Source organism: Lycium ferocissimum, chromosome 11, assembly GCF_029784015.1.
Source record: "Lycium ferocissimum isolate CSIRO_LF1 chromosome 11, AGI_CSIRO_Lferr_CH_V1, whole genome shotgun sequence".
In the NCBI taxonomy this organism is placed as follows: domain Eukaryota; kingdom Viridiplantae; phylum Streptophyta; class Magnoliopsida; order Solanales; family Solanaceae; genus Lycium; species Lycium ferocissimum.
Window position 1 is genome coordinate 53584688 of NC_081352.1, and position 18804 is coordinate 53603491.

The following is an 18804-nucleotide window of genomic DNA, read 5'->3' on the forward strand; positions in this document are numbered from 1 at the left end:
TTCAATTATATACAGACTCTTAATTGAAAAGCAGGACCGGCTTTTATTCCAAAGAAAATCACTTCTCAATAATGGATATGAGAATATTCTTATCATTATGTGGGGTTAATTATCTGGAGTCTCATCTCTTATGATTTAGTTTTAATTATTTGATTGCGATTTCGATATCTACAGCTTTTATCTGCTAAAACCAAACCCACATAAAAAGTAATCGATGAAAGAACCCTACTTATCCCTTCTCTTTTAAAACTTCAAATTTATCATCTCTTATCAATCTCAGTTGGTATGAATTATTGACGAAAGTTAAGACAGAACGGCCTTAATGAAGTGGGCCGTGGGCCTTAATCCTTACGACCTGAGGAGTCTAGCCCATGGGCCCTATCTGTGCGACTCTAATATCAAGGGGGTCATTCGCACAAATATCCTATTTCGGGTGGTCTTTAATTTTTGTCCTTCAAATTGCTAGTCTTTAACTTTTATCCTTCAACACTTTGACCGGCCGAAAATATTCTTGAGATTCTGCGTTCGAATGTAGCAACTTATGCCTATTCGGGCAGAAGTTGAGAGACCCAGCAGAGTAAACAAAAATTTGTAAGGCAAGGTTTCGTAGCAAACGATGCTTATTCGAGGTAAAGTTATGCCTTAAAGCATAGTTCTGTAGAAATTAAGTTATCCTACAGAACTATGCCTTAAGACATAGTTTCTATATAGAAGTTACGCCTTAAAGCATAGTTCTATAGAAATTAAGTTATCCTACAGAACTATGCCTTAAGACATAGTTTCTATATAGAAGTTATGCCTTACCCTTATCCGGCGTAGTTCTGTAGGATTCTACAGAAGTTAGACCTTAAGGCATAATTTTTGCCCGAATAGGCATAATTTGCTACGAAATTCTGCCTTGTGATTTTTTTTTTTCTTTGCCTCTGTTGGAGTTCCAACTTGAATCTCTGGTTTCATAAACCAGCGAATAAGGGTACTTTGGCCCACAATTTTTCATTAAATGAGAAGTAGGGACAAAAATTAAAGACCACCGATTTGAGGATAAAAATTAAAAGTCCAATCCATATGAAGGGAAATCCGCGCAATTTTTTGATATCAAGGGGGTAATTTACACGAATGGGCCTTGAAAATGAGTGGTCTTTATTTTTTGACGTCGTTTACCTCATGGATAAAACATTTTTTCGCACGTGCAACACTTTGACGTTTCGCGAAGTTTTATCCATGGGACAAGCGGGGATTAAAAGTTCAAGATCACTCATTTTCAAGGTGAGGAAGAAGAACTAGGGGTTTTCGGGGTGGGGGGAGGGATTGAATAGACAGGACATGACTCATCTTTAGCTTACTGAGAACATAACCCTAGATAGGAAGGTATGGAGATCGAGGATTAAGATAAAAGGTTAGTAGGTACAGCTGAGTGTTGTCACACTTCATGTCGGAGAGGTAGGATGTTCAAAATCGAACTGTAACCGATAATCCAACTACAAAATAGCTTTATTGGTCTATCGTTATTGGATTATCGGATTAACGGTTGGGAAACGATTTGGAATTTTATAGTTAACGGCTTAATGGTTCGGGGTACGGTTTACTCATTTTCTTTACCGATTTAGCCGTTAACCCGTTAAGAATTATTAAATTCACATTTATATCTTTTGTATATAAGATATTTTGGATTTAGAAACCCTATAGCAGCATTATCAAATCTCAATTTGCTAATTTTCCTTCTCTCAGCGGTCTTCGGTCCTCACTAGTTGTTTCCTCCATTGGACCGCTGCTTGAGCTCTAAGCCAACAACTTTTGTTTGCCAATTATCTACCAAGTATTATCTATACGTGATATGCTATTAAGAGGGAACAAGCTAAGTTATTGAGGGCTTCCTAGTTGGATAACAAAAAGATAAACTCTTGTTCCGACTTTGCTAGTGCTTTCATTTTACGGTCAAGAGTATCTAACTGTTAGGAAAATAAGCTGCGGCATACGTTTGCTAAACTTTCGATTACTCTCCCTATTGTACGTGATTGCTGCACTTTTACTCATTCCTCAACATCTTTTGAGATAATTTGACTACAGTTTTAAAAGTTCTATTTTAGGCTAGAAGTAGCATGGTATATATTGTTGATTAACCGTTAAGCTGTCCGATAACCATCTGATAATTGCTAACTGGAATCCGAACCAACCGATATCTTATCGGTTGGCTAGCGGATTAGGACATTTAAAATCCCATAACTGATAAGCCAAATCGTTAAGCATAATTATCCTCCCGATAAGCACCCCTAGGGAGAGGCAGGGGAATAGCTCTCTCTCTCCACTTCTTATTAGTAGTATTATTTAGTAATCGTGTAATTTTTTCATTTTTCAGTGTTTATTAATATATGTTGCTTCATTTGCTTTATATCCTGTTTTTTTGCCATCTTATTTTCTTACAACCTACTTCAAATTATTCTTTTCTTTTGAGTCGAGGGTCTACCAGAAACAACCTCTCTATCCCATAATGACAAAGGTATGGTTACATGTACATTCTACCCTCCCGGACCTCACTTATTGGATTACATCGCGTGTGTTGTTGCTGTTGTTGGAGGTGTAATTTCCTGAATATCAAGCTAAGCGTTGACGATCGGGAGTCCATAAAAAGCATGAATGGGTGTGCATCCACCCACGTCACTTATGGGCCAACAAAGTAATGGTGGGCCTGGGCCTTCGTCCATTAATTAGCAGGCCGTGCATTCGGGACTTGGCCCACTTGAAACTCCTCATGTTTGCTTGGCTAACTTTTCTAGTATATCTCATTTTCTAACTCCAACTCGTTTTGATGGTTGCTGAAAATTGCCAAGAGGAATAAAGAGATGTAACATATTAGTCGAGTGGAGACAGTCAATGCTGGTTTCTTTCACATTCGTCGAAATATGCACACAGCAGACAATGACATCCACCTAATAAAACTTAACTTTTTGGTGTTCATCGCTTTAAGAGAAATCCCATCTACCCCCTAGGTGGATTTTTCTTCTTTTAGCTAGTGTTATCACGTATGTGTTTCATAATTTCAAATTGAACGCATGTAAATCACCATAGTACTTTTCTCCTTGTCGGTTATTGGGTTATGGTTGAACCTAGAGAGGTGCAATCCGAACTCCCAATAATTACGTACATTGTATATGTAAGGTAATTTTTTCTTTGTACATACTCTCTCCGAATAAAAAAAAAGTGTTTACTTAGCTTTTTTTTTTTTTTGATAAAAAAAAGTGTTCACTTATTAAATCAAGAAACAATTTAGCTTATCTTTTCAGATTTGGTCCTATTAAGTGTTATGTGATCAAATCCCAATGCCTATTTAATTAGGGGTAGTTTAGTCAATTTATATATTTTTTTCTTGGAGTGAGTAGTTTCTTAAGGGGTGTGCAAATGGTTAAGTGGACTCTTTTTTTTTTTAATCCTAAGGGAGTAATAGATGTTAAATACTCTGTAGGGATCTAATAGCTCGGTTGGTTGGGTTATCACTCGAACTCTCACCTTGTTGGTGAGGGTTCGAATCCCCACATTATAATCCCCTTCCCTCATATAATAAAAACAATTAAAAAAAAAAAAAGATGTTAAAAACTCTTGATTTTTTCGTGCGTTTAGTTCTTTGTATTTTGATCCTAGAGTCCGTTTGGATTGGCTTATAAGTTGCCTATAAGCTGTTTTTTAGTGTTTGTTACCTAAAAATTTAAAGTCATTTTGTGTTTAAAATAAGCCTAAAAAATTAATTGGACCCGTTTGGCTTAGCTTATCTAAAGCAGCTTATAAGCTGCTTTTTTTAAGCCCATCCAAACAGGTTCCTAATTGAAAATCTTGAATAGCCACTGTTTGAAGCAGACACTCTCATTGATACTTATTCTTATGACTGATCTAATTAAGTCTCTTCTCTCGACTAGATGAGCGAAGTCTGTTTGGATTTAAGTTACTAAGATGCGCGTAGTACTGGAAGTACTAGCGTATGCATGATCTTTTATAACTAATGTCGACACTTAAAGAGTGAATACATCATCATAATAAAGAAATACAATTCAACTCACGTTAATAAAACACAAATCAAATACATTTAATATTACGTACAATTCTCTGACAGGGAGAGGCCTGACTCCTTATGTTGGGACTCCTAGGCTCTAGGTCTGCAAAGGATGCTTGGGATGATCGGAATTAACAAGTTCCTTTTTATCATGCCTATTTTTGACTTTCTTGCAACTCTTTTCCTATCTCTTTTTCTTCATTAAAGACTTTATAAGCCGCAGGCATCAATAATTGGATTCTGAGTCCATTGGTTAGTATGGTCCCTATAGGAGGTTGGAGGGTCAATCCTTGCTGACAACTCTTTTTTAGCTACCCAGGTTAAAACCACAAAACTCACTAAAATGAGGCGCTTCACCGCCAAATCAGAGAGCTCTTTAGAATAAGCGGTATCATTTTTCAATATTTATTTTTGCATATTATAAACATGTATATAGTTATTATAATGTTCACACAAAGCCGTATCGAACAACACCACTTTAATGTAATATGCGTTCGCCTGGAAAAAGTAATTGCCTAAAAAGAAAGTCATTGTAATCGAAGTGAGCTGACGAGCTTGATACGTAAGTGTTCCAATAAGGACATTCATCAGTTAACAGTATCAGTTCCAGTCTTCCACAAAATTTACATATGAGTTTGATTCTTACTCTTCTCTCAGTCCTTGTCCCCCAATAAAAAGAAGATTAATAATAATGTGAGGATTTAACTAATGTAGAATTTGCTTTGGGTGCAATGAATTGGATTCTTCCCCCACGTAGAAGGCAATAAAAGGAACAGGGGCGGAACCAACCCTTTAGCTACAGGTTCAGTAAAATTCAATAACTTTAGCTCATGTCTTATATTTGTGTTATCTTTTTTTATTATATAAATAATATATCAAGAATCTAGTAAATAAAAATAATTACTCCCTCCATTTCAATTTATGCGGTCCCTTTTGGATTTCGAGATTCAAACAAGTCTTTCGTTGACTGTAACTATTTCATATATATTTTAAATTGTCTATTATTGTGATTTATTGTACTTTTTACGCAGTTTCTAAATATGTAAATTTTATTTCAAAAACTTAAAAATTTCATGTTGGAATTTACGGTCAAAGTTAAACTGTTTGACTCACAAAATCTGAACTGTGCCACATAAATTGAAACAGAGGGAATACCATTCAGAATCGGAACCCATAAATTAAAAATCCTGATTCCATCTTGGAATAGAAAAAAAAAGGAAAGTGGTGAGAAAAGGGAGTCAAGGGAACAAGTGAACCAGTGTATTTTGTTTAGGTGCTGTCCGGTGTTAAATGCAATATATGGGAAATTCGAATTTACCATAAGCAAACAACCAGCCGACTATTGCATGAACAATAGTGCTTGCCTTTTATAACTAACAAAATAAAATATTTGGAGGATCTCCCTCCGGCCATGCCCTTGTTTATTGCCCTCAATCCCGTCTTCTTGTTTAATTACTTTTACATATTCTGTCTGCTTTCTGTCCCTTTGATATAATTTAATATTACTGTTCCTTGTCTTTACTTATTATTTTATACAACTGGTTTGCTCTTAAATATGGAAATTCTAAAATCTATTTCAATAAGTGTCCTAGAATTTAAGTTATATGTATTAATGGTATATATTTGTATGCTTTTTTACACCAGGTAAATTGACTTACAACAACATGTAACTCTTCGTATCAGTAGGGATCTAGTAGCTCAGTTGGTTGTCTACCTGAACTTTCACCTTGTTACTGAGGGTTCGAATCCCCACGTTGTAATCCCCTCCCCCATTTTCCCTTCCTACCCCTTATGTAATAGAAAACAATTTTTATTTTATTTTTTTAAAAAAAAACACTCTTCGTATCAAGTCTGATGTGGTAAATCTAAAAATTAACTAAAAATTTGCTATAACTAGTTGAGAGTAGAATACTTCTTTACATTTTCAATGCAAATAACTTATTCCTATTGTTATACTCTACCTATCAAGTACGACTCTCCAATCATTCATTATTTATGGAATTGAAATAGGAGAGGATAAGTAGCTAAGGCAAAAAAGATTTGAGTAAAAACTGCTTTAGGAGTTGGAAAAGAGAGAGTGGTGGAAGATTGATGGAAGCCCACCTTATAATGGTGCAATAAACATGGGAGCCCCCACAACTAGCCCTATGCAATATGCAGCAAACATAATAATGTTTCTTTCCTTCCTTAGTGGATGACACACCACTGCTTTCCTTTCACTTCCCAGCTAAGATATATGGTTCAATCACCTGGATCCTCGATATTGACCCACTCCCACGCCAACCCAACCCCCCCCCCCGCCCCCCGCCCCACCCCCAAAAAAAAAAAAAAAAAAAAAGAAGAAGAAAAATGAGAACAACCCCATTTCGTTTGTCCTTCACTTGGCCCATTGTTACGATCAACTCCTAGCCCATCCTATTATGAGCTCAAGTTCGACAAAATTTAATGTTTCGGAGACGAATTTTATATATACAACATCATACTCAGTGTAAATTTTATAAGTGAATCTGAAGAGGGTAGAATATACGCAGATAAGGACAAGAAACTACAGGAGAAATACTATGACTATTGGTAAGGAAGGATAAGCGAGACAACGATCTACTACTTACTAACCTTCTATCCTAATCTGTGTCCTCCACAACTGTCTATCTAAAGTCATGACCTCGATAAGCTAACTGCGCCATGAATTTTATAAATATGTAAAAAATATATATAAATAAAATTTTGATATGTGATTTGGCTTATTTTGTTGGTTCAAACTTCACAAAGTTTAAATTTTGAATTCTTCATTGCCATCCCCTCCCTATTATAAATCCACCTTCCCACAACTGAAGGTCTTTCCTCATGTTTTACTCATCCACAATTCTATGAGGTCTAAAGTGGTGCGGTTGGATGATTCCTTGTTGGTCAATCGCACTTGTTAACTGTGGATAAAAAGGGAGAATATCCTTTGGTCCAAAAGTCCTAAATGAAAGATAAAACATAAATGATGTGTAGGTGGAAAATCCCAAGAATTAAATGGGTGAATGCGATATGTGTCACTATTCTACCAATTTATGATTTCTAATAATCTTGCCATATTAATTATGGAATAACACGTCTTGGTTCTAGGATAGGATGTGGATCCTATGGATTAATATCTGGTAAGCTGTCAATGGAGTATTTGTGCCTTTGTAAGAATCTAACTAATTTTGTTATGGCGGAGAAATACATAATACTGTAACAAACTTGTTTCCTCATTGAGGATTTATATAAAAACATTAAATCCCGAGAGTTTGCTTAATCATGTTGAGGATTCACTTTGTGCCTTTGTTTAAATTAAATATAATCGGGTTTTTAATCGGTTTTTTTCGATTTGATTCAGTTTTCTCAATTTGAACACCTAATTTCAGCATAACTAAGTTTATTTCTTAGAAATCGTTTTTGGAAGACTTCCAAAAGAAATTGTGATTCAAACGGGTTATAATATTATTAACCATTTAAATTAACTGATATACACTGAATTATGTATATTCGAAATGCGAAAGGCATACTCAAATAAGAGACTTTCTTTAAGTACACACAATCAGTATCAGTGTTTTACACCGATTAAACTGCATTAATTCATCATACTTAGTGGTAAAAATGAGATAATATATATTAATTAGCTAATTAAGATTAACAAATAATATCATACATCGATACATATATTATATATTTATTGAGTTAGTCTAGATATTAAATGGGAATAAATTTTCCCGTTCAACAAGCGTTTGTAAAGCTGTATGTACTTGCTCATGTTCATAAATCATAATATAAGCGGCGAGTGGATTTGCAAATGTCTTGAGTTGTCTATGAATAAGTGAACATCTTCTACATAATGAATTGAAAAAAATTCCAATGACTGTCCAGATTTTAAGGTAGCTAAGAAGGGAATAATCTCATCATTACTGTTTTAATTACATATATAGGCACTTCATTCGAAAAGATGCCCAAATGATTACATATTTTTTCTTTTCTTTTTCAAACAATTAATTTCATATGGGAAGCATGTGCATACCTAACGTATAATCATTCAAATGGCATGTCAAAGGTCCCATCCTAATGTTTTATTAATCCACGAATTCACTGAGCAGCTCATTGCTGATCTTCTCCTCCTTCAAGTTGAACAAGCAATGTCACTCGATCATAATTATCAAATTAATTATAATTTTTTTCTATCTGTGAAAATCTAACAAGAGCACTTTTCACTTCTAATAGGTTATGAGTTAGATCAAATCATTCTCAACGAGTACTAATTAAAAAGTGATTTTATTTATTAATCGGATCCGAATAAAAATTAAAGATCTTGAGCAATCGATCCAGTAAAATAACTCAAAAGATAAAAGAAAGTATTATTGATCTCTTGTGTTCGTTCCTCAAGTAATTATTCCTGCCCCTAATGACTCAACGACTAACGAATTAAGCGAAAGATTATTAAAAAAAAATGTTATGAGAATCTTGTACTTGTCATCGTGGATTCTCTGGTTAGCGCATGCATTTTAATTATCCTGCCAATTTTCCGAAACATATTTGAACTAAAGAAATAATATCCTTTTTCTTTTCTTGTTTCTCAAATGTGTGAAAAGAGTAACATGGGATCATGGGAGACAACTGCAGATTCAATTCATTGGGGACAAGATTTATGAAAAAAGCAGTGTATGTTTTATATTGAAGGCGACATCAATTAACAGGATGAAAATAACAATCTATAGAGTACCTATGTTTCGTATGAATATGAGGATAAATCTAGGTTCAGAATTATCCAATCATTTGTTGATTTTTCCTTACAATTAAACACTAAGTTTTGTTTCATCTTTTTGGAGTAATATATTTACTCTTGTTGGAGAAGTTTCATTGTCTCTAAGTGGCATAGTAATAAGAAAACTAGTGCAAAAATGGAGTAAACTGATAAAGAGAAGAAACATTTTCTTTTTCTCTTTCGCATGTCTGAAATGAAGCAAATATTCTGGTATATTTATTTTCAATGCTTTTGGTATAATGCAGAAAGCAACTAAGCAACTTACCAATATGTTAATGACAGTTTACTAACTTAAAAATTAAACTACTATCAAGTACAAAATAACCCGATTTGATATGTCATATAGAAATCAAAATATATATCACTTAACCATAACAAAAAGATAAATATGTATGCGAATATTTTATATTTATTGGTTCAGTGTAAACACCCAATAAGTATAAGTAAGTATTTACACATTATTATATTAGATAACTTATTCAAGTAATAACTGAAAAACTCTCATCTAAGCCATTTAGTACTGCAAATAAATTCGTATTATATCTCTACATGTTGTGTCAAATGAATTGCCAATCACTAAACTTGTTAATTCTACCTCTCTTCTTGATTTAACATAATAGTTTGACATAAAATTCATTCTTAGAAGGAGAAAAACGAAGAAAAAAGGTAAGAAGCACTAAATTAAATCTATTCGAGATGTGAAAATATAAAACGTGTGCAAACGGGGATGGATATTAGTTATGCTTTGCAGTGGACAATGGCAAACGCATCTCTGACTAAGCAATTACTTATGTCTTGTCTGCTCCATGGTGCTTTCCCTTTCTATCACAAAATTATATACTATAATGCAATTCCTTTCATTTGATGTGTCACACAAGACTTTTAAAAAATGACATTTGCTATATTTAATAATAAAGTAATTTTAATTTTTTCAATTTTATCCTTAATACAGTAACTACTTTTATATTCACATAGAAATATCATGACATAGTTAAGCATAAATTCAAAAGGTTTTATTTTTAAAAGATTATGTTTCCAATCAAACTACGTATGTCAAATAAATTGAAACAAAGAGCTAGAGTAATTTTTTGTCTAATCGCGACTAAAATACATGACATTTCCCAATCTAGTTCGTCAATATACATTGATTTTCATCATTTTAGGTTCACATATTCGCGGGTCTTTACTTTTTGTTTTTTTATAAATTTGATATTTGAAATTCATTGATTAGATTTGTTGGGATTCACATCGAGTAAATTGTATAAAGAAGTAAAACACTCTTTACTAAGGTATTCTTCATTCCCAAATACAAATTTGAAATAATCTAATTAACGATAAAAAAATTCGAACCATACCATAAAACTCTTTGGTGGTGTTAAACCACAAGTTGAGGGGAAAATGATTAAATGAAATTATCATTTTTTGTTTGTTTAGACATGCGTCAAAATATAAGCGACACTTGACCATAGTGAAGCAATGTCATTTTGGTAGACTCTGATGTGTAGTGAACCAACTATCGAGAATTCTTTTACTTTTGCCAATGAAAATTGGAAATTTGTAGGATCGAAAATTTTGGATAATGTCTAATTGGATATATGAGCTTAGAAAATGAGAGATTGCACGATCTTTCGTCCAGTTAAACGAATTGAATTATTACATCTAGAGAGGATTCCATTTTTTAAGATTGCCTAATAATTAGTCAAGAGGGTCCGTCATGAAATGTGAACCACAAGAACATATACACTTCTAGGCTACCATTATATATTTATCCTATGAAGAATTGAAGATATGTTGTTACGAGCTAGCATGTATTAGAGAGTTGTCAATAGCCTTGTGATAGCAGCTTTCTTTTTCATATATATTAATTGTTGTTTTCCAGTGCAAACATTCTTTCGTTATTGGAACAGCTAAATTTCTCCCCCGTAATTAATTTGTTAAACTTGTGATGGCTAAGACATCTATTGCACGTATCTACTGAGCTTTCTGTACAAAAATTAAATTTCAGCGCAATGTTCACCATCATAGTAATAATACCTCATCATTGGCCATTATATATATATATATATATATATATATATATATATTTCCTCTTTAAAATAAATACCTAACCAGATGGTCCATATATATCAAACGAAAATATTCAATTATCGTGTTTTGATTTGGTTCTTTAATCTTTACATGCATGAAACAATGTGATGCAATTTCATATTATCTTGGTGGTTGGTGGTGGCATTGATCACTCAAGGTCAAGGACCGAATTGATTGATAGTGCTTTGGTTCAAATCTACATCAATATTGAGAGGTTTTTGCAGGATTTAATTCATTGGATGCTATTTGACGGATATCTTTGCCAGCTTGTAATTAATTAAGTCCAACTTTTTTACGAGATTAATCCGTTCGTGATTACCAATGAATATCATTGCATCATTTCACCAAGTATGTATCATTCCTGATACCTTCAACTATATTAATAGAGCCAGAAATTTTAATAAGTGAATTAAAAAAAAAAAAAAAGCAAAAGCATCACATATGAGATTCAAACCTGCAACCTAACTACCTAAGATGAATTTTTAACTATATGTGTCATGATACTGCAAACTTCCCTTGTATCAAGGCAATTCGATAGTAAGAGGGTTCAATTGAACTTCTTTATATATATATATATATATATGCGCGCGCGTAACTCTACCCTGTGTATATAAGGCTCTAGTAAATGAACTTCTTTATATTTATATATATATATATATATATATATATATATATATATATATATATATATATATATATGCGTAACTCTGCCCTGTGTATATAAGGCTCTAGTAAATGAAAATACAAGATATTTCCGTTGCTACGACAAAGGACATTCTACTTCTTTATTATTGGGGATTTGGGTTGTTATTTGCAACATAACACTTGCTTAATCCTAATGTACTGGGCAGATGTATCATTAAAGTTAGAGGTTCAATATTGAATATAGTAACTTTAGCTCACCCCCTGTATATGTATTAAGTGATCTAATAAACACACAACAAAATTAATTTTTTGAACTCAACAACACAAATACTCCCTCCATTTCAATTTATGTGAAGCCATTTTCTTATTAGTCTGTACCAAAAAGAATTACGTCTTTCTAAATTTGGAAACAATTTACCTTTATGCAATGATTTATAACCACACAAAATATATGTGACTCATTTAACGCTACAAGTTTAAAAGTCTTCTCTATTTTCTTAAATTGTATGTCCAGTCAAATGAGTTCACATAAATTAAAACGGAGGGAGTAGTAATTAATACGTAAGTGGATTCACTAACATTCTAGACCCATAAAATAATATCTCCTTAATCCGCCTTTATTATCCGAAATGACATTTCATTTGAAATAGGGAAAAGGGTCAAAAATACCCCTCTACTTTAGAAAAAGGGCTAAAAATATCCTCCAAACTTATTTTGGGTCAAAAAATACTCTCTCGTCCTTAAAGTTTTCAAATATACCCTTCGCCTTTTGACGGAAATTATCCGCCAAAATAACCCAAATTCATTATTTAAACCATTCAATCATTTAAACCCGACTCAACCAAATAATAACTCATAAGATCCCCTTATTCCCCCAATTCTCTCAAGCTTCATACCTGCGTATTGGGGAATAAGGGGATCTTATGGGTTATTATTTAGTTATTTTAAATGATGGAGCGTTTAAAGAATGATTTCGGGTTATTTTTAGCGAATAATTTCCTTAAGAGGTATATTTAAAAACTTTAAGGACGGGAGGGGTATTTTTGACCCTTTTCCCTTTGAAATATCTCTAATGGAAAAGATATAAACGATTATGATTGATGGGTCTATGTCTTTTTTCGCCTTCCACCAAAGAAATAGCCCTTACCGACAAGTGAACAGTTAATCCAGGAATATAATTACGTAAGACATACACGTTCTGATAGCTTTAGCATTTGTTAAAAGGAGGAATCTTACTGAATTGAACTTTCATTTTGATCCCTAATGTTAAAAGCTGCTTCTGATGTATCGTAAATTCAACTTTAAACATATATTTTAGCAGTGCTGTTCCTGTTCTCTTACATTAAAAAGTTACAATATAGTACTTGTGCCCAATTACTAGAACTAGGTACTACTTCAAAAATGAAAAAGAGAATGCCCCTCGTGCAACATTTCAGAACAGAAATACCAGAAACTCAGTTGAAAGGTGATTAAACAATAGATAAAAGATCGATAAGTCCGTACTTGCAATGACTCATAGCAATCATACTTTGAGATTTAAAAGGCTTAACAATATGCTTTTCGACCCATTTTTTGGGGGGGCTAGGCTAGCTCTTAGCTCTCTAGTTGTGGGCCAGTGCCAACCAAGGTAGGAGTATCAATATAGGAAGTAACCCCACCACAATTAATTTGCTTGAAAAATAAAAGTGACAGCCACACGATATATATGTCATATTATCATATATAATACTACTAGTACAATATTTGTGATGATTAAATAAAAAAAGAGGAATAGAAAAATGTACGTATCATACGGCAAGCAAGTATAATGAAAAAACTTCCCCACATTCTGGTCGGAGTTAGGAAGTTGTTGACCAGACAAAAGCTGCAGTCCTTCACATGGGTTTTTTCCTCAAAGATAAATTATATACAACATGAAGTAAGCTTAGCAGCTTTCAATATTCTTTATTACTAGTACATCATTTCTTTTGATTTTTTTCCCTTATAGTAGTAGAATAGAATTGAAAAAGGAGAAGAATATTCATTGCTCGAAAAGAAATATCATTTTTTCTATAAATTTCCTTTGTGATGAATGAATATATTCCAGGGAAAGTAGAAAAAGCCATGCACATTTCAAGGGTTTTTTGGTAGTGCGGTGAGGCTGTCTTAGATAATTAATAAGTAGTTCAAAAGTTGTTCCAGGTATCTAGCACAAGAATGTGATTTTTCATTAATATATTATGAAACTATGTTATTCTGTCCACTCACCCGAAATTTATGAGATGAATTTTAAAAAATTTAAAATATGATACTGAATTTTAAAAAAATAAAATGTTTGGATAAATATGTATACATAACACATAAACTACAGTGAATAATTCAACAAAAATAAAATGTTTGGATCAAAAAAAAAAACGTACGATTAGAAGGAGATAATCATGACCCATATAATACTAGAGTTTTAGTCTCATACATTATTAATGTAATGACTACATTAGACTTTAGACATAATTCAACCAAAAAACTACTTGATGAAAAATGAGAAGTGCCTAGGATCATATAAAAAAAAACGTACGATTAGATATTTATATTTTTACCCCTAAACATATAAAATATATATTGTAAACCTAAAACACTAAAATTTAAAGGAGATAATCATTAACCATGACCCATATAATACTAGAGTTTTAGTCTTATACATTATTAATGTAATGACTTTTTACATTGTAAGGTCATCACGTTTATTTATTGTAATAGATAACCTATCTTATTTTAAAATTATCAATCTCATATTTTAAGAATAAGTACTTATAAATGTCCTTTAAATGAGCTGAAGTAGAGATTTCGTTACCGATAAATAGTGTGTATTAAAGTCCTAAGGCTATAACATAACTCTATAGAGAATAGGACAGCTTAGTTAAGGATACCGTACAATTTGAATATAGCGGCAAAGACGAATTTTGTCAAAGGGTAACAATTAAGTGGCTTAAAACCTAAAGTTTTTACCAAACACGAAAAAAAGCCTAGGCTACGTTTTCGTCAATTATTTTATATAAGTTGGTGACCTAAGTATGCTATTCCGTAAGTACGATTATAAACTTTTATACTCCATATAGTTAATGTCATGTGGAAAATTTCCGGTTTTTGCGGCTTTGTAGATTAACTTAAGCTAATTTGTGATTCTTTTACTCTAATCGATTCAGATGGAGACATCCCATTCAAACAAAACAAATAAGGAAATAAGATGTAGCTAATTCAATGTATTTGACCCAAATATTAATCGGGACTTGGAAGAACATCTTTTTGTTCTTTCTTGCCTCAGTATTGCACCAAAAAAATTAACAAATACTTGCTTCTTTTCCAGAAATTTAATTAGTGAATGCCAATTTAAGTTATGTTTCAAAGCCAATTTTAGGATTGCTAGAATTTTGTGGCGAACAACCAAAATGATAGATTTAATGAAAAGTATATTCATGTACTGTGTTTTAAAATTTTCTAAAAGGATACTGTATAAATTTATGTAAAATAGCGTTTTACAAAAGTCTAGTTTCACTTTTGAAGAGTGATTATCGATAAGTATTTTGGAATAGCGAGAGTAGTATTATTTGACTTACGAAAAAAAATTGTGTTACTAGAAAGAATAAAAAATGAAAGAAATATAATAATTAGAAGGAGAGGGTTAGCTTTTATGAAACAATAATTTGACTTGATGGGATGAATTGAGGAATTTTTCAAAAAATTCCCTTTTAGGTTAATAGATCCATTAAGAAATTGTTAAAAAAAATGTGGACAATTATAGCACTTTATATAGATTAAATGCTTGTTTAAGGTCATAAAATGCTCTTGGCAAATAAAGTTGGAATTACTTTTGAAATTTTAAGATTGAACAATGAGATAAAGAATAGGAATTGATGTACTAATAATAGGAAATAACTAGAATTAGATGGAGACGGTTAGGTACAATTTTTTTTATAAAGACTATATAATATATCCCGAGAGAAAAGTGACCATGAGTACTCACATTGTTGTACTAATATGATATTAATGAGAAAAGAGAACATGGAAAAGAAATTTTTTTGATGAGGGGCATCATTGCTAGAGAACATCGACCTAAAATGCACATGATTACTCAAAGTTCTCTTGGAAGTAGGACCAATTATTAGTTATTCATCAAGAATGCCAGATCCAAAACTATCGTTACAAGTGTATTAAATAGGAAAAAAAGCAACATTCACTCGAATACTTTTGAGATAATACTCTCCAAACATTAGAAAATTACCCCCCACATTTTAATTAGTTTCACACATAGCCATTAGAGTTTATCCAAGAGAAATAGTACGTGAAAACAGCGTCATTGTCATTTTTCACTTATATGTGCGACTTTTTTAGAGTTCAAACATAATAATTTTTGGTAAAATCGAAAACAAAATTAGTTTAAATTAACCTTATTTTGAGGTTTTACCAAAGAAAGAATTATTTTATGGAGGACTTGAAATAATTTTTAAGCTCTTGAATTATTCTGGACTCAGATAGCCTCCTTCAACCACCATAATGGCTCTAGGAAAGGCCTGCTGTTAATACTTGACTAAGAAAATGTCAATAATAGGACTTTAAACTTGGTTTTGGAAACTTTAGAGATAAAAACCCGCCTTCCATTAATTGCGGGGTTATTACCATTATCTTTTTAGTAATGGCAAAATATCTATCTATTTTTCGAGATTTTAGTTTTTTCTGTCAAATAATATAAGTATTCATTAATCAAATTCAGTAGTCAATTGTAAGAAGCAAGACAAAACCTCATTGACAACCCAAACAATGAAGGTGTTAAACCACGAGACTTCACTAAGTAGTAACAGCTAACTTATGTCTACAAGTATTAAAACGTCTACTTATATGCACCATTTAAACATTGCTCGAGATAACCAACATCATCACAAATTCCATTCACATCTCATGAATGACCTATTCTTCCATTAAAACATTTGAACCATTATTGATGAATCTGACAAGATACTTATATTCTTCCAATCATACTTCACAGCCATTTGAAGTGCTTTTCTAATTGTCAACGCTTTAGCTATTACGAGGTTTCAACAAAATGGACTGAACTATCATAGGCATGAAGCACGTTACCATTAGCCTTCAACGCCTTAGCTATTATTATTCCATTTTACGCGATCTTAAAAAGACATTAAAACACATAAAACTCTTTAATCTATTATTTCTTCAATATTGTTGGACATTACTAGTTATGCCTTTCACTTTATTGTACTATAGTCTTGAGAGTTATCGCATTAATTTTTCAATTAGAAATATTACTAATTTATTAACATATCTAATGATCAGTTAAATGACAAATATCATTGCAGTAAAAATGAACGACATTTGCACCGAATGACTCCTATTCACATGAATCAACGAATCTTAGACAATCATCAAAACCAAATAAAGTAACTTGTGACCAATAATTATTCATATAATCCAAGAAAAAAGCTTTGTGTACCAAAATTATTTACCTAACTCTTTATCCGTGAAACCTTTGATTAGGGAAAGTAGAGCGTTTATCGTCTTGGTAAATTGAAGAAAAGAACAAATATCAATAATTGAGTGTTGAGGTCATAATAGTTGGATCTAAGTTAAATTTAACACCACTCACAAATAGTAATAGACTTAAATCATCTTATTTACTCCCGCCATTCCTTTTTACGTAATTAAGGGCCTGTTTGGAAAGCCACTCAGGTAATTGGAATTGGGTGTAATTGGGTGTAATTACACAGTTTGGTCTGTTTGTTTGATCAAGTAATTACACAGTTAGGTGGGAATTGGATGTAATTGACAGGTGTAATTACACTATCCAATTCTCAAGGCGTGAGTGTAATTACAGTGTAATTACAAGGTTACTTTTTAGTTTTTTTTTTTTTTACTTTAATTTCTTTTTATTTTTAATTTCTATTATTTTAAGTTTTTTTTTTATTTTTAATATTTTTATTTTTAATTTCTATTTTTTTTTATTTTAAATATTTTTTTATTTTTATCATTAATTGGAATTGAGTGTAATTACACAGTTTGGTCTGTTTGTTTGATCAAGTAATTACACACAATAGGTGATAATTGGATGTAATTGACGGAGTGTAATTACACTATCCAATTCTGGCGGGGACCGAGAATTGGGTGTAATTACACCCCGTAATTACTGTTACTTTTTAGTTTGTTTATTTTTTTACTTTAATTTCTTTTGATTTTTAATTTCTATTTTTTTTAATATTTTTTAATTTCTTTTTTATTTTTACTTTTATTTTTTAAAATGTATTTTTCTTTTTATATTATTTATTTTTCATTTTTCTTTTTATATTATTTATTTTTCATTTTCTTTCTTCTCATTCCCAACTTTTGCTTCTTGTGGTTCCATGTAATTGCTAGTATTTTTTTTTATTTTTTATTTTATTCATTTAGCATAACCTTGTTATTATTCTAATATTTGAAACTACACCTCTTAATATTGGAAAGAATGAGTCATTAACAAACTTGATATATAACGAGTGACGTTATTAAAGTAGAATTTCATTGTGAATTAGGTTATATACTTATATTTTTCCTTTCTTTTGAATTATTTACTTAGGCTACGTTAGAACTTACTTATGTAATGTTGGAATTTGACATAAGAGTATTATGTTGAACTTTTTCTTTTGGATTTTGAATTTAGGTTATATTTCCATTTTTAAGTTATTTGCTTTCACATTGCATGTTGTTTATTTTTCACTTACATTTGATGGATTTTTTGTGTCAAACATATGAATTATGTTATGGCATTATATTTATTAATATTATTTTTTTATCAAACATCTAATCCATGACGTTCTCACAAAAAAAAGTCTTCTTTTAAGTTTTATAATTAATTAAAATTAAATATTAATTTGAAAAATATATATCAATTATTTTTGTTACAATATTAGTTACAAATATATGATTATTAATTAATATATTTTCAAGAAACAATGTGTTATTAAATAATGAATTTAATATCATTTATAAAGGCAATATTTTTTGAATATTAATTTTAAATTTTTTATAATTAAATTTTATTTTTAAATTAAACTGATTTGTGTAATTACACCTTGCAACTAACAAGACGCTTGTAATTACACCGTAATTACGTTATGATAAACAAACAGTCGTTATAATTACATTCTTGTGTAATTACTAAAATGTTTGTGTAATTACTACCCCTAGTAATTACACAATTCCAATTACCAGGTGGCTTTTCAAACAG